At 44.4% G+C, this 22,228-nt stretch overlaps 1 protein-coding gene across 5 annotated transcripts in view; it reads right to left on the reverse strand.

The window, feature by feature from the left end:
* LOC106565046 (receptor-type tyrosine-protein phosphatase T) overlaps positions 1 to 22,228 on the reverse strand; it is a 500,470-nt gene that overhangs the window by 299,572 nt on the left and 178,670 nt on the right. The window lies entirely within an intron of this gene.

The following is a 22,228-nucleotide window of genomic DNA, read 5'->3' on the forward strand; positions in this document are numbered from 1 at the left end:
CTAATCTATGGATTTCACAACTGTGGAGGGGCACAGCCTTGAGTGGGCCTGGGAGGGCATAGGCCCACCCACATGGGACCCAGGCTCACCCACTGGAGCCAGGACCAGCCAATCAGAATGAGTTTTTCCCACAAAAGTGCTTTATTACAGACAGAAATACTCCTTATTAGAGACAGCCTGATTTCGAGTCTGTATGTAGGCAGCAGCCTTTCTGTGTCAGTGATGGCTGTTTAACAGTCTGAAGGCCTTGAGATTGAAAAACAGCTTCTGTCTGTCGGTCCCAGCTTTGATGCACCTGTACTGACCTCGCCTTCTGGATAGTAGCGGGGTGAACAGGCAGTGGCTCGGGTGGTTGTTGTCCATGATGACCTTTTTGGCCTTCCTGTAACATCGGGTGCTGTAGGTGTCCTGGAGGGCAGGTAGTTTGCCCTCGGTGATGCGTTGTGCAGACCTCACTACCCTCTGGAGAGCCCTGCGGTTGTGGGCAGGACAGTTGCCGTACCAGGCGGTAATACAGCCCGACAGGATGCTCTCAATTGTGCATCTGCAAAAGTTTGTAAGGGTTTTAGGTGACAAGCCAAATTTCTTCAGCCTCCTGAGTTTGAAGAGGTGCTGTTGCGCTTTCTTCACCACACCGTCTGTGTGGGTGGACCATTTCAATTGGTCTGTGATGTGTATGCCAAGGAACTTTCCACCTTCTCCTCTGCTGTCCCGTCGATGTGGATGGGGGGGTGCTCCCTCTTCTGTTTTCCTGAAGTCCATGATCATCTCCTTTGTTTTGTTGACATTGAGTGAGAAGTTGTTTTCCTGACACCACACTCCGTGTGCCCTCACCTCCTACCTATAGGCTGTCTCGTCGTTCATCAAGCCTACTACTGTTGTGTTGTCTGCAAACATGGCCACGCATTCGTGGGTGAACAGGGAGTACAGGAGGGGTGAGCATGCACCCTTGTGGGGCAACAGTGTTGAGGATCAGCGAAGCGGATATGCTGTGTCCTACCTTCACCACCTGCTGGCGGCACGTCAGGAAGTCCAGGACCCAATTGCGAAGGGCGGGGCTGGGACCCAGGGCCTCAAGCTTAATGATGAGATTGGAAGGTACTATGGTGTTGAATGCTGAGCTGTAGTCAATGAACAGGTATTCCTCTTCTCGAGATTGGTTAGGGAAGTGTGCAGTGTGATGGTGATTGCATCGTCTGTGGACCTATTGGGGCAGTAAGCAAATTGAAGTGGGTCTAGGGTGACTGGTAAAGTGGAGGTGATATGATCCTTGTCTAGCCTCTCAAAACACTTCATGATGACAGAAGTAAGCACTACGAGGCGACAGTCATTTAGTTCAGTTACCTTTGCATTCTTGGGTACAGGAGCAATGGTGGCCATCTTGAAGCATGTGGGGACAGCAGACTGGGATAGGGAGAGATTGAATATGTCCGTAAACACACCAGCCAGCTGGTCTGCACATGCGTCTGGGCCAGCAGCCTTGCTTAACACGTTTAAATGTTTTACTCATGTCGGCCATGGAGGAGGAGAGCCCACAGTCCTTGGTAGCGGGCTGCGTCGGTGGCACTGTATTATCCTCAAAGCGGGCAAGTGTAGTGGGTGTTTTGTTTTGTAGTCCGTGATTGCCTGTAAACCCTGGCACATACGTCTCGTGTCTGAGCCGTTGAATTGCGACTCCACTTTGTCTCTATACTGACATTTCGATTGTTTGATTGCCTTGCGGAGGGAATAACTATACTGTTTGTATTCAGCCATATTCCTGGTCACCTTTCCATGGTTAAATGCGGTGGTTCGTGCCTTCAGTTTTGCGCGAAAGATATCCTCTATCCACGGTTTCTGGTTAGGGTAGGTTTTAATAGTCACAGTAGGAACAACATCTCCTATGCACTTCCTTATAAACTCACTCACCGAATCAGCGTGTAAATCTATATTAACCTGAGGCTACCAGGAACATGTCCCAGTCAAAACAACCTTGAAGTGTGAATTCCGATTGGTCAGACCAGCGTTGAATAGTCTTTGTCACGGGTACATCCTGTTTGAGTTCCTGCCTATACGAGGGGAGAAGCAAAATGGAGTCGTGGTCAGATTTGCCGAAAGGAGGGCAGGGGAGGGCCTTGTACGCATTGCGGAAGTTAGAGTAGCAGTGATCCAGTGTTTTGCCAGCCCGGGTACTACAATCAATATGCTGATAGAATTTAGGTAGCCTTGTTCTCAAATTAGCTTTGTTAAAATTCCCAGCTACAATAAATGCAGCCTCAAGATATATGGTTTCCAGTTTGCATAGAGTCCAGTGAAGTTCCTTGAGGGCCGTCTTGGTATCGGCTTGAGGGGGGATATACACGGCTGTGACAATAACCGACGAGAATTCTCTTGGTAGATAATACGGTCGGCATCTGATTGTGAGGAATTCTAGGTCAGGTGAACAAAAGGACTTGCGTTCCTGTATGCTGTTACAATTACACCATGAGTCGTTAATCATGAAACATACACCCCCGCCCTTCTTCTTCCAGGAGAGATGTTTATTTCTGTCGGCACGACGCACAAAGAATTCCGGTGGCTGTACCAACTCCAACAGCATATCCCCAGAGAGCCGTGTTTCCGTGACAAAGAGTATGTTACAATCCTTGCCCTAATTTCGTTTACCTTGTTATCTAGAGACAGGACATTAGCGAGTAATATACTCGGAAGCGGTGGGTGGTGTGCATGCCTCTGAAGTCTGACCAGAAGCCCGCTCCGTCTACCTCTTTTGTGGCGACATTATTTTGGGTCAGCCTCTGGTTCGAATAAAGGATCCGCTTCGGGAAAGTCATATTCCTGGTCGTAGTGCTGGTGAGTTGACGTCGCTCTGATATCCAATAGTTCTTCCCGGCTGTATGTAATAACACTTAAGATTTTCTGGGCTAACAATGTTTGAAATAATACATAAAAAAACGAAATACTGCAATGTTTCCTAAGGACTAGAAGCGAGGTGACACTCTCTGTTGGCGCCATCTGTATAATGATCATGCTGTTTAAGCTTCTTGATATGACACACCTGTCAGGTGGGTGGATTATCTTGACAAAGGATACACTGCTCACTAACAAGGATGTCAACAAATTTGTGCACAAATTTGAGAGAAATAAGCTTTTTTGTACATATGGGACATTTCTGTGATCTTTTATTCAAATGCTAAAAGGTATATGAAAGAAAACATACTATTTGAACACAGACCCATCAAGTCTCAGGAATGTCTGAGAAACTATTGCGACTGTGAACTACTGTACTTTTATTACACAATATTGTTGAAATCAGCAAGGAGAGAAAAGAAAGACAGAGAGCAGAGAGATGGAACCAAAGTAAAGGTAGTGTAAAATGTGTGAGGTTCAGACAGGAAGAGAGATGAATAGGTGTGAGAGGACGTGCTGCTGGAATAACAAAGAATATATTGAAGAGACACAGACATTCTCAGGGACGTTGCTTTGATAACTGAACACCAAGCCAGGGACATGTCAAGGTTCTGGATCGAATGCCTTCCAATTGATGTACTAATCTGAGGTAAAACAACACCAAGACATTTGTTTCTGTTTGGATACACACATTCAGAGCCCACATACCGGCCCCAAAAAAGACTTTATTTAGACTATCTCTAACCTTTTATTACCGTTTTTTAGATTAGTATGTGGTTTTATAGCTTGCCTCACATTTGGCAGCAGGGCATTCTACAGTGGGCAAAAAGATCTGGAAGGTTTCTGGCACAAGGCAAGTGACCGATATCATAAAGGCTTTTATTCCATAATGTACCAACTTACATGAGAGAGTAGCAATTAGAGGATTAGGTTCAGTTATTAGAAAAATTGTCTTCAGACAACATAATTTCCCTCTAAATTCATAATAACTGTAGATTAACTCAGTAAATTATTCCATGAATGGAATTATTTAATTTAGCTTGAATACTTGACCCAGACGATTACCTGATTCTAACTGATACACTTAGCCCTTCAAACAACTAGCACGTTAGCACAGCACGCTAGCAGCCAGGGCAGCTCCCCTTGAAACCATAATGAATTCCCTGACAAAAATGAGAACTTAAATGTGTCAGTGGAGATCAAATGAGAAGGTTAAAATGACGACAACCTCTTTCCAGGTAAATGTCGTCTGCCACATTATAACTCACCAGTGATACATGCTGTCTGCTAATGTGAATAGGGTCATAGAATGGCATGCGGAATCAGACGATTCATCACAAAATTATGTTAAGCACATCAATGGGCTATGCAAAGATGATATATCAATCATCACAACTTTGGGTCCGGAATAGGGCAAATCAATTCAGAGTGGTGAACCAATATAGTGGAGACCCTAACCAGGCCATGGCTAGTGAACTAGGCTGATTACATTTCTCATTCGCCTCAGCCACCGCCGTTTTACATCAGCACTCTCACCAACTTCATCTTGCCAACACACACACACTCGCAGATACACACATTTTTAATCACACACACACACGCACACGCACACACACACACACACACACACACACACACACACACACACACACACACATACACACTGCCTCCCTCCAGGATCAACACACAGCCAATATCTGCGATGTGTGTTAACCAGCCCCCCTTAACCTCTAGAAGTGTCTACCTGATGAGTACTGGGGTGTTACATTTCCTCACAAGTTTCACACCTTGTACAGGCACCATGGGGTCATATGGAGAGCAATTCAATTACCATGAAAGACATGACAATCTTCTAAAGTGACATATTTTTGCTGACATGAAAGTGTAAGCAAATGTTAGCAAACAATGTGCTGAGGTAAAAGTGGTTACAGGACCCATCTCTTATAATGAATTGAACTTACTCCCTGCACCCCATATATAACACTGAACTAATGAAAATCCATTGTTATCTTCACTATGACTGACGTTGTTGGTATTTTAACATGTAGTCCTACATCACACCCCAAACAGCCACACAACAGGTACAGCCTATGACATTTTTATTGTGATCCATTCCTGGAAAAATAGTCTGTTTGCAGTGTTCCTCGGCCCACTTTACACACTGAAATGAATCATACTATATATATATATATATATATATATATATATATATATATAAATAAATAGTTGAAGTCGGAAGTTTACATACACATTAGGTTGGAGTCATTAAAACTCGTTTTTCAACCACTCCACAAATTTCTTGTTAACAAACTATAGTTTTGGTAAGGTGGTTAGGACATCTACTGTGTGCACGACAACTAATTTTCCCAACAATTGTTTACAGACAGATTATTTCACTTATAATTCATTGTATCACAATTCTAGTGGGTCAGAAGTTTACATACACTAAGTTGACTGCTTTTAAACAGCTTGGAAAATTCCTGAAAATGATGTCATGGCTTTAAAAGCTTCTGATAGGCACATTTTTTATTTTATTTTACCTTTATTTAACCAGGTAGGCTAGTTGAGAACAAGTTCTCATTTGCAACTGCGACCTGGCCAAGATAAAACATAGCAATTCGACACATACAACAACACAGAGTTACACATGGAATAAACAAAACATACAGTCAATAATACAGTAGAACAAAAGAAAACAAAAAGTCTATATACAGTGAGTGCAAATGAGGTAAGTTAAGGCAATAAATAGGCCATGATGGCGAAGTAATTACAATATAGCAATTAAACACTGGAATGGTAGATGTGCAGAAGATGAATGTGCAAGTAGAGATACTGGGGTGCAAAAGAGCAAGATATATAAATAAATACAGTATGGGGATGAGGTAGGTAGATAGATGGGCTGTTTACAGATGGGCTATGTACAGGTGCAGTGATCTGTGAGCTGCTCTGACAGCTGGTGCTTAAAGCTAGTGAGGAAGATACAGTGAGGGGAAAAAGTATTTGATCCCTTGCTGATTTTGTACGTTTGCCCACTGACAAAGAAATGATCAGTCTACAATTTTAATGGTAAGTTTATTTGAACAGTGAGAGACAGAATAACAACAAAAAATCCAGAAAAACGCATGTCAAAAATGTTATAAATTGATTTGCATTTTAATGAGGAGGGGGATGGCCGCGGCAGCTTTCCAATCTTTGGGAATCTCAGACGATACGAAAGAGAGGTTGAACAGGCTAGTAATAGGGGTTGCAACAATGTCGGCAGATAATTTTAGAAAGAGAGGGTCCAGATTGTCTAGCCCGGCTGATTTGTATGGGTCCAGATTTTGCAGCTCTTTCAGAACATCAGCTATCTGGATTTGGTTGAAGGAGAAATGGTGGGGGCGTTGGCGGGTTGCTGTGGAGGGTGCCGGGCAGTTGACCGGGGTAGGGGTAGCCAGGTGGAAACCATGGCCAGCAGGGGAGAAATGCTTCTTGAAATTCTCAATTATAGTGGATTTATCGGTGGTAACAGTGTTTCTTAGCCTCAGAGCAGTGGGCAGCTGGGAGGAGGTGCTCTTATTCTCCATGGACTTTACAGTGTCCCAGAACTTTTTTGAGTTAGTACTACAGGATGTACATTTCTGTTTGAAAAAGCTAGCCTTAGCTTTTCTAACTGCCTGTGTATATTTGTTCCTAACTTCCCTGAAAAGTTGCATGTCACGGGGGCTATTCGATGCTAATGCAGAACGCCACAGGATGTTTTTGTACTGTCAAGGGCAGACAGGTCTGGAGTGAACCAAGGACTATATCTGTTCCTGGTTCTACATTTTTTGAGTGGGGCATGCTTATTTAAGATGGTGAGGAAGGCACTTTTAAAGAATAGCCAGGCATCATCTACTGACGGGATGAGGTCAATGTCATTCCAGGATACCCAGGCCAGGTCGTTTAGAAAGGCCTGCTCGCCGAAGTGTTTTAGGGAGCGTTTGACAGTGATGAGGAGTGGTCGTTTGGTCGCAGACCAATTACGGATGCAGGCAATGAGGCAGTGATCGCTGAGATCTTCATTGAAAAAAGCAGAGGTGTATTTGGAGGGCGATTTAGTTAGGATGACATCTACGAGGGTGCCCGTGTTAACGGATTTGGGGTTGTACCTGGTAGGTTCATTGATAATTTGTGTGAGATTGAGGGCATCAAGCTTAGATTGCAGGATGGCCGGGGTGTTAAGCATGAGCTCAGAAGAGATGGGGGGAATCAATTCACATATGGTATCGAGGGCAAAGCTGGGGGCAGAGGGAGGTCTATAGCAAGCAGCAACAGTGAGAGACTTGTTTCTGGAAAGGTGAATTTTTAGAAGTAGAAGCTCGAATTGTTTGGGTACAGACTTGGATAGTAATACAGAACTCTGCAGGCTATCTTTGCAGTAGATTGCAACACCGCCCCCTTTGGCAGTTCTATCTTGGCGGAAAATGTTATAGTTAGCGATGGAGATTTCAAGGTTTTTGGTGGTTTTCCTAAGCCGGGATTCAGACACGGCTAAGACATTCGGGTTGGCAGAGTGTGCTAAAGCAGTGAGTAAAACAAACTTAGGGAGGAGGCTTCTAATGTTAACATGCATGAAACCAAGGCTTTTACGGTTACTGAAGTCAACAAATGAGAGCACCTGGGGAGTGGGAGTGGAGCTAGGCACTGCAGGCCCTAGATTAACCTCCACATCACCAGAGGAACAGAGGAGAAGTAGGATAAGGGTACGGCTAAAGGCTATACGAACTGGCCGTCTAGCACGTTCGGAACAGAGAGTAAAAGGAGCAGGTTTCTGGGCACGATAGCATAGATTCAAGGCATAGTGTACAGACAAAGGTAAGGAGGATGTGAGTACATTGGAGGTAAACCTAGGCATTGAGTAATGATGAGAGATATAGTCTCTAGAGACGTTTAAACTAGGTGATGTCATCGCATATGTAGGAGGTGGAACAACAAGGTTGGTTAAGGCATATTAAGCAGGGCTAGAGGCTCTACAGTGAAATAAGACAGTAATCACTAACCAGGACAGTAATGGACAAGGCATATTGATATTAGAGAGAGGCATGCGTAGCCAAGTGAACATATGGGTCCAGTGAGTGGTTGGGCTGACTGGGGACACGGCGATTCAGACAGTTAGCAGGCCGATGTTAACAAGCTAGCAGTTAGCAGACCGGGGCTGGCAAGCTAGCAGTTAGCAGACCAGGTTAGCAAGCAAGCAGTTGACAGACCGGGGCTAGCAGTTAGCAGACCGGGGCAGGCAAGCTAGCAGTTAGCAGACCGGGGCAAGCAAGTTAGCCTTTGGGGGATGTCACGATGGGGGTAAGTCTGTTTTTGCCTCTTCGTGCGGTGACGTCGATAGACCAGTCGTGGAATTAGTAGGGTTCCAAGTAGCTCTAGGTAGCTAGAAGGCCGCGGGTTAGCAGAATGGGCCTTCAAGGGACGTCGCGCCTGAGGAGCCTGTTGGAATCCTCGGGCAGATTATGTCGGTATTCCAGTCATAGAGGATCGGCGGGTTTCCATGCCCCGTACCGGCAGTAGAATGGGTCCGGATATTGTAGCCCAGGAGTGGGCTTCGGTGGTAGCTCAGGAGCCCTGGCCGGGCTAGCTTCAGGCTAATTAGTGCTTGCTCCGGGATGGAAGCGCTAACCAGGAGTAGTCACCCGGGATTGCGGTTAGCTAGTTGCAAAGATCCTGATGAAAATGTTCAGAGTTTGCGGTAGGAATCCGGGGATATGGGGGGAAAAAAATAAAAATAATAATAGTTCCGTTATGCTCTGGTTTGAGTCACGTTGTTCGAACTGGCGAGAACTTTCCGAGCAAAAGGTTAGCTGATGACCGCTAGCAATGGTTTGCTGACTGATAGCTGGTAGGTAGTTAGCTAGCTAGCTTCAGTTGAGGGATTCCAGAGCCGAAGTAAATAGAAATACTTTAGAAATAAAAACAGATCCACGCCACATTGGGTGAGGCGGGTTGCAGGAGAGTATTTAGAAGTTGTTTAGGAAAATATTTTTAAAAGATATGCGAAGAAAAAGATGTAAAAAGATATATACAAGGGACACGACAGGACAAAGACGCTGACAGCCACGCCATCTTGGATTTAATACTTTGAATTGACATAATTTGAGTCAATTGGAGGTGTACCTGTGGATGTATTTCAAGTCCTACCTTCAAACTTAGTGCCTCTTTGCTAGACATTATCGAAAAATCTAAAAGAAATCAGCCAAGACCTAAAAAAAAGATTGTAGGCCTCCACAAGTCTGGTTCATCCTTGGGAGCAATTTCCAAACGCCTGAAGGTACCACGTTCATCTGTACAAACAATAGGTTTTCCGGTCACAACTTACAGACTTGTTTACGTGCTGCTGTGCGTTTTGTTGCCGATCTTACTTTGCTACCTGACTACCTCACGGTTTTTACTTTTTCATTACCGTATATTTTTACTTTTTCCCTCACTCAACTTTTTTCATTAAACTTTTTCACCCCGGAGGTTTTATCAGGACATGGTTCGTCAGGACTTCAAACAGCCGAATCTAAGTAACATTAACATGATGCCTTCTAATTGCAGTCGTTGTACTTATAATATACAGGAGAACGATCGCCTTACGGCAAGGATAGCTGTGCTGCAAGCCCAGCTTCAGACGCAATCGTTAGGCAAGGGTAATTTCAGTGTAGGAAAGGATGAAACAGCGTCTGTGCCACCAGTAAGTACAGATAGTAACGTTAGTATAACCCCCTCGCACGGTCCCCGCAGCCGGATAACATTCTCATGGCTTCTGGAGGGAAACGCTGTAGGAATGCTCAACCGGTGTCGCTTATTCAGCCGACAGAAACTTTCAACCGGTTCTCCCCATTAAGCGAGTCGGAGTTGGAGGCCGAAACTTCTCTGGTCTCTACTCCTCCCGTTGTGGGGTCTGAGACGCCGAAGGCTCCCACCATTAGCTCTGACAAATTGAAAACCCTAGTCATTGGCGACTCCATTACCCGCAGTATTAGACTTAAAACGAATCATCCAGCGATCATACACTGTTTACCAGAGGGCAGGGCTACCGACGTTAAGGCTAATCTAAAGACGGTGCTGGCTAAAGCTAAAACTGGCGAGTGTAGAGAGTATAGAGATATTGTTATCCACGTCGGCACCAACGATGTTAGGATGAAACAGTCAGAGGTCACCAAGCGCAACATAGCTTCAGCGTGTAAATCAGCTAGAAAGATGTGTCGGCATCGATTAATTGTCTCTGGCCCCCTCCCAGTTAGGGGGAGTGATGAGGTCTACAGCAGAGTCTCACAACTCAATCGCTGGTTGAAAACTGTGTTCTGCCCCTCCCAAAAGATAGAATTTGTAGATAATTGGCCCTCTTTCTGGGACTCAGCCACAAACAGGACCAAGCCTGGCCTGTTGAGGAGTGACGGACTCCATCCTAGCTGGAGGGGTGCTCTCATCTTATCTACGAACATAGACAGGGCTCTAACTCCTCTAGCTCCACAATGAAATAGGGTGCAGGCCAGGCAGCAGGCTGTTAGCCAGCCTCCTAGTTTAGTGGAGTCTGCCACTAGCACAGTCAGCGTAGTCAGCTCAGCTTTCCCCATTGAGACCGTGTCTGTGCCTCGATCTAGGTTGGGCAAAATTAAAGATGGCGGTGTTCGCTTTAGCAATCTCACTAGTATAACCTCCTCCATTCCTGCCATTATTGAAAGAGATTGTGATACCTCACATCTCAAAATTGGGTTACTTAATGTTAGATCCCTAAATGACCTTTTAACCTGTTGGGTCTAGGGGGCAGCATTTGCACGTCTGGATAAAAAAAATGTACCCGATTTAATCTGGTTACTAATCCTACCCAGTAACTAGAATATGCATATACTTATTATATATGGATAGAAAACACTCTAAAGTTTCCAAAACTGTTTGAATGGTGTCTGTGAGTATAACAGAACTCATTTGGCAGGCAAAACCCTGAGACATTTTCTGACAGGAAGTGGATACCTGATGTGTTGTATTGACTTTAAACCTATCCCATTGAAAAACACAGGGGTTTAGGAATATTTTGGCACTTCCTATTGCTTCCACTAGATGTCACCAGCCTTTACAAAGTGTTTTGAGTCTTCTGGAGGGAGATCTGACCGAACAAGAGCCATGGAACGATGATGGCCCATTAGACACCTTGCGCGCGAGTTCATCTTGGGTACCCTCGTTCCAATACGTTATAAAAGAGTATGCATTCGTCCACCTTGAATATTATTCATGTTCTGGTTAAAAAAGGCCCTAATGATTTATGCTATACAACGTTTGACATGTTTGAACGAACGGAAATATATTTTTTCCCCTCGTTCATGACGAGAAGTCCGGCTGGCTTACATCATGTGCTAACGAGACGGAGATTTTTGGACATAAATGATGAGCTTTTTTGAACAAAACTACATTCGTTATGGACCTGTGATACCTGGAAGTGACATCTGATGAAGAGAATCAAAGGTAATGGATTATTTACATAGTATTTTCGATTTTAGATCTCCCCAACATGACGTCTAGTCTGTATCGCAACGCGTATTTTTCTGGGCGCAGTGCTCAGATTATTGCAAAGTGTGATTTCCCAGTAAGGTTATTTTTAAATCTGGCAAGTTGATTGCGTTCAAGAGATGTAAATCTATAATTCTTTAAATGACAATATAATATTTTACCAATGTTTTCTAATTTTAATTATTTAATTTCTGACGCTGACTTGACTGCCGGTTATTGGAGGGAAACGATTTCCTCAACATCAATGCCATAGTAAAACGCTGTTTTTGGATATAAATATGAACTTGATAGAACTAAAAATGCATGCATTGTCTAACATAATGTCCTAGGAGTGTCATCTGATGGAGATTGTAAAAGGTTAGTGCATCATTTTAGCTGGTTTTATGGTTTTGGTGACCCTGTCTTTGACTTGACAAAACATTACACACAACTCTTGTAAATGTACTGTCCTAACATACTCTAAATTTATGCTTTCGCCGTAAAACCTTTTTGAAATCGTAAAACGTGGTTAGATTAAGGAGATGTTTATCTTTCAAATGGTGTAACATAGTTGTATTTTTGAAAAATTTGAATTTTGACATTTATTTGGATTCAAATTTGCCGCTCTTGAAATGCACCTGCTGTTGATGGAGTGCACCACGGGTGGCACGCTAGCGTCCCACCTAGCCCCAAGAGGTTAATGACGTCAGACCGAGGCTCTGCATCTGTCCTCGTGCTCCTAGATCTTAGTGCCGCTTTTGATACCATCGATCACCACGTTCTTTTGGGGAGATTGGAAACCCAAATTGGTCTACATGGACAAGTTCTGGCCTGGTTTAGATCTTATCTGTCGGAAAGATATCAGTTTGTCTCTGTGAATTGTTTGTCCTCTGACAAATCAATTGTAAATTTCGGTGTTCCTCAAGGTTCTGTTTTAGGACCACTATTATTTTCACTATATATTTTACCTTTTGGGGATGTCATTCGAAAACATAATGTTAAATTTCACTGCTATGAGGACGACACACAGCTGTACATTTCAATGAAACATGGTGAAGCCCCAAAATTGCCCTCGCTAGAAGCCTGTGTTTCAGATATAAAGAACTGGATGGCTGCAAACTTTCTACTTTTAAACTTGGACAAAACAGAGATTCTTGTTCTAGGTCCCAAGAAACAAAGAGATCTTCTGTTGAATCTGACAATTAATCTGGATGGTTGTACAGTCGTCTCAAATAAAACTGTGAAGGACCTCGGCGTTACTCTGGACCCTGATCTCTCTTTTGAAGAACATATCAAGACTGTTTCAAGGACAGCGTTTTTCCATCTACGTAACATTGCAAAAATCAGAAACTTTCTGTCCAAAAATGATGCAGAAAAATGTATCCATGCTTTTGTTACTTCTAGGCTGGACTACTGCAATGCTCTACTTTCCGGCTACCCGGATAAAGCACTAAACAAACTTCAGTTAGTGCTAAATACAGCTGCTAGAATCCTGACTAGAACCCAAAAATTGTATCATATTACTCCAGTGCTAGCCTCTCTACACTGGCTTCCTGTTAAGGCAAGGGCTGATTTCAAGGTTTTACTGCTAACCTACAAAGCATTACATGGGCTTGCTCCTACCTATCTTTCCGATTTGGTCCTGCCGTACATACCTACACGTACGCTACGGTCACAAGACGCAGGCCTCCTAATTGTCCCTAGAATTTCTAAGCAAACGGCTGGAGGTAGGGCTTTCTCCTATAGAGCTCCATTTCTATGGAATGGTCTGCCTACCCATGTGAGAGACGCAGACTCAGTCTCAACCTTTAAGTCTTTACTGAAGACTTATCTCTTCAGTAGGTCCTATGATTAAGTATAGTCTGTCCCAGGAGTGTGAAGGTGAACGGAAAGGCTGGAGCAACGAACCGCCCTTGCTGTCTCTGCCTTGCCGGTTCCCCTCTCTCCACTGGGATTCTCTGCCTCTAACCCTATTACAGGGGCTGAGTCACTGGCTTACTGGTGTTCTTCCATGCCGTCCATGGGAGGGGTGCGTCACTTGAGTGGGTTGAGTCACTGACGTGGTCTTCCTGTCTGGGTTGGCACCCCCCCCCCCCCTTGGGTTGTGCCATGGCGGAGATCTTTGTGGGCTATACTCGGCCTTGTCTTAGGACGGTAAGTTGGTGGTTGGAGACATCCCTCTAGTGGTGTGGGGGCTGTGCTTTGGCAAAGTGGGTGGGGTTATATCCTGCCTGTTTGGCCCTGTCCGGGGGTATCATCGGATGGGGCCACAGTGTCTTCTGATCCCTCCTGTCTCAGCCTCCAGTATTTATGCTGCAGTAGTTTATGTGTCGGGGGGCTATGGTCAGTCTGTTACATCTGGAGTATTTCTCTTGTCTTATCCGGTGTCCTGTGTGAATTTAATTATGCTCTCTCTAATTCTCTCTTTCTCTCTTTCTTTCTCTCGGAGGACCTGAGCCCTAGGACCATGCCTCAGGACTACCTGGCATGATGACTCCTTGCTGTCCCCTGTCCACCTGGCCGTGCTGCTGCTCCAGTTTCAACTGTTCTGCCTGCGGCTATGGAACCCTGACCTGTTCACCGGACGTGCTTGTTGCACCCTCGACAACTACTATGATTATTATTATTTGACCATGCTGGTCATTTATGAACATTTTAACATCTTGACCATGTTCTGTTATAATATCCACCCGGCACAGCCAGAAGAGGACTGGCCACCCCTCATAGCCTGGTTCCTCTCTAGGTTTCTTCCTAGGTTTTGGCCTTTCTAGGGAGTTTTTCCTAGGGAGTTTTTCCTAGCCACCGTGCTTCTTTCACATGCATTGCTTGCTGTTTGGGGTTTTAGGCTGGGTTTCTGTACAGCACTTTGAGATATCAGCTGATGTACGAAGGGCTATATAAATAAATTTGATTTGATTTGATTTAGTACGCAAGTATAAACACCATGAGACCATGCAGCCGTCATACCGTTCAGGAAGGAGACGCGTTCTGTCTCCTAAAGATGAATGTACTTTGGTGCAAAAAATGCAAATCAATCCTAGAACAACAGTAAAGGACCTTGTGAAGATGCTGGAGGAAACAGGTACAAAAGTACGTATATCGACATAACCTGAAAGGCCGCTTAGCAAGGAAGAAGCCACTGCTCCAAAACCGCCATAAAAAAGTCAGGCTACGGTTTGCAACTGCACATGGGGACAAAGTTCGTACGTTTTGGAGAAATGTCCTCTGGTCTGATGAAACAAAAATAGAACTGTTTGGCCATAATGGCCATCGTTATGTTTGGAGGAAAAAAGGGAATGCTTGCAAGCCGAAGAACACCATCCCAACCATGAAGCACTGGGGTGGCAGCATCATTTTGTGGAGATGCTTTGCTGCAGGAGGGACTGGTGCACTTTACAAAATAGATGGCATCATGAGGCAGGAAAATTATGTGGGTATATTGAAGCAACTCAAGACATCAGTCAGGAAGGTTGGTCGCAAATGGTTCTTCCAAATGGACAATGACCACAAGCATACTTCCAAAGTTGTGGCAACATGGCTTAAGGACAACAAAGTCAAGGTATTGGAGTGGCCATCACAAAGCCCTGACCTCAATCCTATAGAACATTTGTGGGCAGAACTGAAAAACCGTGTGCGAGCAAAGAGGCCTACAAACCTGACTCAGTTACACCAGCTCTGTCAGGAGGAATGGGCCAAAATTCCCCCAACTTATTGTGGGAAGCTTGTGGAAGGCAACCCGAAATGTTTAACCCAAGTTAAACAATTTAAAGGCAATGCTACCAAATACTAATTGAGTGTATGTAAACATCTGACCCACTGGGAATGTGATGAAAGAAATAAAAGCTGAATTAAATCCTTCTCTCTACTATTATTCTGACATTTCACATTCTTAAAATAAAGTGGTGATCCTAACTGACCTAAGACAGGGAATTTTTACTAGGATTAAATGTCAGGAATTGTGAAAAACTGACTTTAAATGTATTTGGCTAAGGTGTATGTAAACTTCTGACTTCAACTGTATATATAGATATATAGCTTTTGTAAAGTATTCATACCCCTTGACCTTTTCCACATTTTGTTACGTTACAGCCTTATTCTAAAATGTATGAAATTGTTTTTCCCCCCTCATCAAATCTACACACAATACTGCATAATGACAAAGTAAAAAACTTTTTTGCTAATTTAGAAAACATAAAAAACTGAAATATCACATTTACATAATTATGCAGACCCTTTACTTTGTTGAAGCACCTTTGGCAGCGATTACAACCTCGAGTCTTGGGTATGACGCTACAAAAGCTTGGCACACCTGTATTTGAGGAGTTTCTCCCATTCTTCTATGCAGATGCTTTTAAGCTCTGTCAGGTTGGATGGGGAGCGCTGCTGCACAGCTATTTTGAGGTCTCCCCAGAGATGTTCAATTGGGTTCAATTCCAGGCTCTGGCTGGGCCACTCAAGGACATTCATAGACTTGTTCTGAAGCCACTCCTTTATTGTCTTGACTGTGTGCTTAGGGTCATTTCCTGTTGGAAGGTGAACTTTCGCACCAGTCTGAGGTCCTGTGCACTCTCGAGCAGGTTTTCACCAAGGATCTTTCTGTACTTTGCTCCATTCATATTTCCCTCGATCCTGACTAGTCTCCTAGTCCCTGCTGCTGAAAAACATCCCCACAGCATGAGGCTGCCACTACCATCCTTCACTGTAGGGATGGTGCCAGGTTTCCTCCAGATGTGACGCTTGGCATTCAGGTAAAAGAGTTCAATATTGGTTCTTCAGCCCAGAGAATCTCATTTCTAATGGTCTGAGAGTTTTTAGGTGCCTATTGGAAAACTCCAAGCGTGCTATCATGTGCATTTTACTGAAGAGTGGCTGGCCACTCAACCATAAAGGCCTGATTGGTGGAGTGCTGCAGAGATGGTTGTCCTTCTGGAAGGTTCTCCCATCACATTTACATAAGGTGCCTTATGTAAATGTGGGAGGAACTCTGGAGCTCTGTCAGAGTGACCATTGGATTGGTCACCTCCCTGACCAAGGCCCTTCTCCCCCGATTGCTCAGTTTGGCTGGGCGGCCATCTCTAGGAAGAGTCTTGGTGTTTGCAAACTTCTTCCATTTAAGTATAATGGAGGCCATTGTGTTCTTGGGGACTTTCAATGTTGCAGAAATGTTTTCATAGCCTTCCCAAGATCTGTGCCTCGACACAATTCTGTCTCGGAGCTCTAAGGACAATTACTTCGACCTCATGGCTTGGTTTTTCCTCTGACATGCACTGTCAACTTTGGGAAATTATTTTGACAAGTGCGTGCCTTACCAAATCAATTGAATTAACCATAGGTGGACTCCAACCAAGTTGTAGACACATCTCAAAGATAATCAATGGAAACAGGATGCACCTGAGCTCAACATCGAGTCTCATAGCAAAGGGTCTGAATACTTATGTAAATAAGGTATTTATGTTTTGTAATTTATAACATTTTTCACACATTTCTAACAACCTGTTTTCCCTTTGTCATTATGGGCTATTGTGTGTGTATTGCTGAATAAAAAAAAAATATGAATCCATTTTAGAATAAGGCTCTAACGTAACAAAATGTGGAAAAAGTCTAAGGGTCTAAATACTTTCCCAAGGCACTGTATGTCTGTTTTAGAAAATAGTTTTCTGTAAACTTAAATGACTAAAATGTATAAAGTATGTAGAAAAGAGCTATATAAACTACATGACCAAAAGTATGTGGACACCTACTGTAATTTCCGGACTATTGAGTGCACCTGAATATAAGCCGCACCCACTGAATTTTTAAAATATTATTATTTTGAACATAAATAAGCCGCACATGTCTATAAGCCGCAGGTGCCTACCAGTACATTGAAACAAATGAACTTTACACAGGCTTTAACGAAACACGGCTTGTAACAAAAATAAATAGGCTTTAACAAAACACGGCTTGTAACAAAAAATTACAAATTTGCAGTAAACAGTAGCCTACCAAGAAGGTCATTGGTCACTATCTTCCTCCTCCTGTGCACTGAAACCACTGAAGTCATCTCCTTCGGTGTCGGAGTTGAATAGCCTCAGAATTGCTTCATCTGATATTGGATCGTTTTCATTGTCGCTCTCGTCACTGTTTGACCTTTACCAGTTCGGCAATTTCATTGGTCTAATGAAAGCTTCATGCCGCCAAAAAACTGAGCACGTCACAGAATGTGTTTTTTTGGAGAAAAACAAATTGAATGCGGGAAAAATCCATATATTAGCCGCGTCATTGTTTAAGCCGCAAGGTTCAAAGCGTGGGAAAAAAGTTGTGGCTTATAGTCCGGAATTTACGGTACTTGTCAAACATCTCATTCCAAAATCATGGGAATTAATATGGAATTTGTCCCCTCTTTGCTGCTATAACAGCCTCCACTATTCTGGAAATGCTTTCCACTAGATGTTGGATCATTGCTGTGGGTACTTGCTACCATTCAGCCACAAGAGCATTAGTGAGGTCGGGCACTGATGTTGGGCGATTAGGCCTGGCTCCAATTCATCCCAAAGGTGTTCGATGAGGTTGAGGTCAGGGCTCTGTGTAGGCCAGTTAAGTTCTTCCACTTCACCACTTCTGTATGGCCCTCGCTTTGTGCACAGGAGCATTGTCATGCTGAAACAGTGAAGGGCCTTCCCCAAACTGTTGCCACAAAGTTGGAAGCACAGAATCATCTAGAATGTCATTGTATGCTGTAGTGTTAAGATTTCTCTTCACTGGAACTAAGGGGCCAAGCCCAAACCATGAAAAACAGCCCCAGACCTTTATTCCCCAGACCTGTATTCCAAAAATGTGGCACTATGCATTCGGGCAGGTAGCATTCTCCTGGCATCCGCCAAACACATATTTGTCTGTCAGACTGCCAGATGGTGAAGCGCATTTCCACTGCTCCAGAGTCCTATGGCAGCGAGCTTAGCACCAGTCCAGCCGACGCTTGGCATTGCGCATGGTGATCTTAGGCTTGTGTACTGCTGCACGGCCATGGAAACCCATTTATTGAAGCTCCTGACGAACAGCTCTTGTGCTGACGTTGATGTAAGAGGCAGTTTGGAACTAAAAAGTGAGTGTTGCAACCGAGGACAGACAATTTTTTACGCGCTTCAGCACTCAGTGGTCCCATTCCGTGAGCTTGTGTGGCCTACAACTTCGCGGCTGAGCCGTAGTTGCTCATTTCCACTTCACAACAACAGCACTTACAGTTGACCGGGACAGCTCTAGCAGGGCAGAAATTTGACGAACTGACTTGTTGGAAAGGTGGCATCCTATGACAGTGCCTGCTATTGTGATTGCATGGCTGTGTGCTTGATTTTATACACCTATCAGCAACAGGTGTCCACATACTTTTGTATATATAGTGTATTTTTAAATAAGATCATCTTTGAGAACTAACAATCAATTACCAATAAAAACTAGACATCAGACAAAATAGAAAATTCTGAAAATTGCACGGTCTTCGACCAAAAATTTCAAAAGCCTTCCCCTTGGCCGCAGAGACAAAATATTGCTGTTTGGCAAAATATGTAGAATTGCAGGAAATGTGCTTAAAAACTGCAACATTTTGTTTCTGCGGCCAAGAGGAAGGCCTTTAAAAAAAAATGGTGGAGACCGTACAATTGGCCATGCCCCACTGCCACATTTTGCCAAAATATAATGACAATGAGAAGGAATTGGATATAGTAAGACAATAGCCACAGTGTATTCGTCTTAACTAGGGTGTATTCGTCAGGGTGTAGGTTTGGCAGGTTTCAATTCCCTTTATGGGTGTATGGATAGCATTATATGGTGTGGGCTGTTGTTTACAAAACCGAGCTGCCTCCGCCGAGTGAGAAAGAGATTTGAGTGTCACACTCCTACCATCATAATGCGTTCCAAGATATGACAAATGGCTAAAGCTCTGCTAGTTGTCACTTTAATATGCAATTATCGGAGGGGCCCTGTATTTGGGGCCAGCTGCTGCTAAGTCTGATAAAGTCGAAACATTTCTCATTCCTTCGTTTCCCAACAGTAATTTCTTGAGACAATAAAAGCCTCCAATTTACCATCGGACTAGATGAGGGTAGTAATCAGTGGTGTCCCTAGGAAGGCTAATACACTGGAAATATAGAAAAAAGGGTTAGACTACGAAGCTGTAAATCTGAGGCAAAGTGGGGACAGTCAGCTGCCACCCAGCAGCTGGGGTTGAAACAGTGCAGTTCCTGCTCCTCCTTCTCATCGGTTTTAAATGATTTCCGACCACTCTTGCATAGCACTGCTACTACACCCCCCCAACTACACTCCCTGATCAGGGGCCTGTCCAGGGACCCAGGAAAGGGAGAGTGCATCCCCAGCCCACGCCGTTGGACCTCTGCCCATTTCACACATTAAACACACCCAATTCACGGGTCCCTTCACACTTCTCCTCCGGCGGCAGAGGCAGCCGTGGCGGGTTGATGCCACAGAGCCGTGCGGCATGGAACCCCATATGTTCCCTTTTCTCAATGTGTAATGGCCTTGCATGATTCGCCTCCTCTCCCCTCGCCATGCCCTAATTATTATCATCCAGCCTCATCTGTGGCAGTGCCAACACACATTCGTTCAAAGCTTCCCTCTCCTCCTCACGCCCTTCCTCTCTTCATCACAGCGATAGGGCATCATAGCGACATCGTGCCACTACGCTTTACACATTTCCCATAGTAACAGGAGGAAAGCAAAGGGCGTGATGCGACAAGCCCATAGGCTTGGTGTATGTATTCCTACTTGGCCATTTCAACATCATGCCAGCCCCCCTCATTGACCTTCACTCATCATAGAGGCTGTATACTGCTGGATGTGGGGGGGGGGGGGGGGGGGGGGATCTTCCTCACCCTACGGGTCCTCAGGTAATCTAATAAATGGGAAATCAATAATTGAAGTGCTATTATCGAGGGGATGGGTGGTACAGCAGGTTGGTACAGCAGAGCGCCTGAATGCAAATAGCCTGATCAAGTCGCTGATCAAGTCTTCCTCTTGCAGTTAAGCATTGCCTGTTTCCATACCTCAATTTGCCTCTTGATATAACAGTCATTTATTGCTTGTAAACAAAGTTACTACGTTATTAAAGGGGAATTGACATCCAGTTCCATTGGCAGGAAAATCTTTTAAAGCATAAAAGTTCATTCATTTAGTCACATAACTGTAAACAAGGGGGGCATGGTCTGTTCAGCCCTGGGTATTGAGATTTTGTCCATTTCTTTGCAAGGTTTTTACAACGGTTCTATTCATGTATTTGGCTACAATAGAAGTAAAATGTTGACAGTTATTGTTTACCTTCATTAATGGGATATTGAATTAGCTAATAATTGCAACAATTATTTTTGATCTACATGGTCATAGGACACCACTTCATTAAGAGATTAAATTAACCTCATATCCCAGTTACATTGAACTTCAATGTGGGTGAGTGTTTCTTTTAAAATAGTTCCTTATTTACATTGATTTTGTTTTTACATTTTATCTCATGAAATAGAAGTCTAAATTACTTTAGAAGGTAATGTCAGTTTTTTTTAAGAAATGCACGAGAAAGCTTCAAGACGTACATTTCAACCTGTTGAATCAGACTGCATATAAAGATGTTTGGGGGGGAAAAAAACGTTTTTCTAGAATCACGCCAAGACCAGGGCCGCCGGAAAACGTTTGGCGAGGCGGCATTCAGCGGGTCGGACACAATGCCTATGTGGCAGGGACTTATAACGATCATGTTTTACAAAAGGAAAGCAAGTTATGTTGCGGACACCAATGCCGCCCTACCCGCAAAAAAAAAAAAGCATAACTACACTGAGCTGCCGAGGAGATCCCCTGAGGACAACGTGGGCTACGTGCTTACTTTGTCCATGGAGGACGAATGCAAGTCATTCAAGCGTGTTAAGTCTCGCAAGGCCGCCCAGACGGTAACCCTAGCCGTGCCCTCAGAGCATGTGCAGACCAGCTAGCTGTTGTGTTTTCTGACATTTATCTCTCTAGCTCAGGCTGTTATCCCCACCTGTTTCAAGATGTCCACTATCATCCCTCTTCCAAGAAATGGAAAGTAACTGAACTGAATGACTACCGACACGTAGCACTCACTTCCATCATCATGAAGTGCTTCGAGAGGCTAGTCAAAGACAACATCACCTCCTCCCTCCCTGATACACTCAACCCTCTCCAATCGCCTACCACCCTGACAGATCCACGGATGACGCCATTGCCATTGCACGACACACTGCCCTCACCCACCTGGACAAAAGGAATGCATAGTGAGGATGCTGTTCATCGACTACAGCTTGGCCTTCAATGCCATAGTACACTCTAAACTCATCACAAAGCTCTCGACCCTGGGACTGAACTCCTCCCTAGGCAACTGGGTCCTGGACTTCCTAACGGGCCGCCCCCAGGTGGTAAAGGTAGGCAACGTTACCTCCTCCACACTGATCCTCAACACAGGGGCCTCACAAGAGTGCGTCCTCAGCGCCCAGCTCTAATCCCTGTATACCCACGACTGTGTGGCCTCAAGTTAGCTGACAACACGACAGCAGTAGGCCTGATTAACAACAACGACAAGACGGCCTACAGAGGTAGGCACTCCGATGGAGAGGTGCCAGGTAAACAATCTCTCCCTCAATGTCAGTAAAACAAAGGAGCCGATTGTGGACTTTAACAGGAACCAGGATGGGCACGCCCCCATCCTCATCAATGGGGCCGCCGTGGAGATGGTAAAAAATGTCAAGTTCCTTGGCGTAAAGGTAAAAACCCCATGGACACCGTGGTGAAGGCAGCACGGCAGCGACTCTTCAACCTCAGGAGGCTGAAGAAAGTTGGCCTGTCCCCG

Source organism: Salmo salar, chromosome 12 (assembly GCF_965601325.2).
Source record: "Salmo salar chromosome 12, fSalSal1, whole genome shotgun sequence".
NCBI lineage: Eukaryota > Metazoa > Chordata > Actinopteri > Salmoniformes > Salmonidae > Salmo > Salmo salar.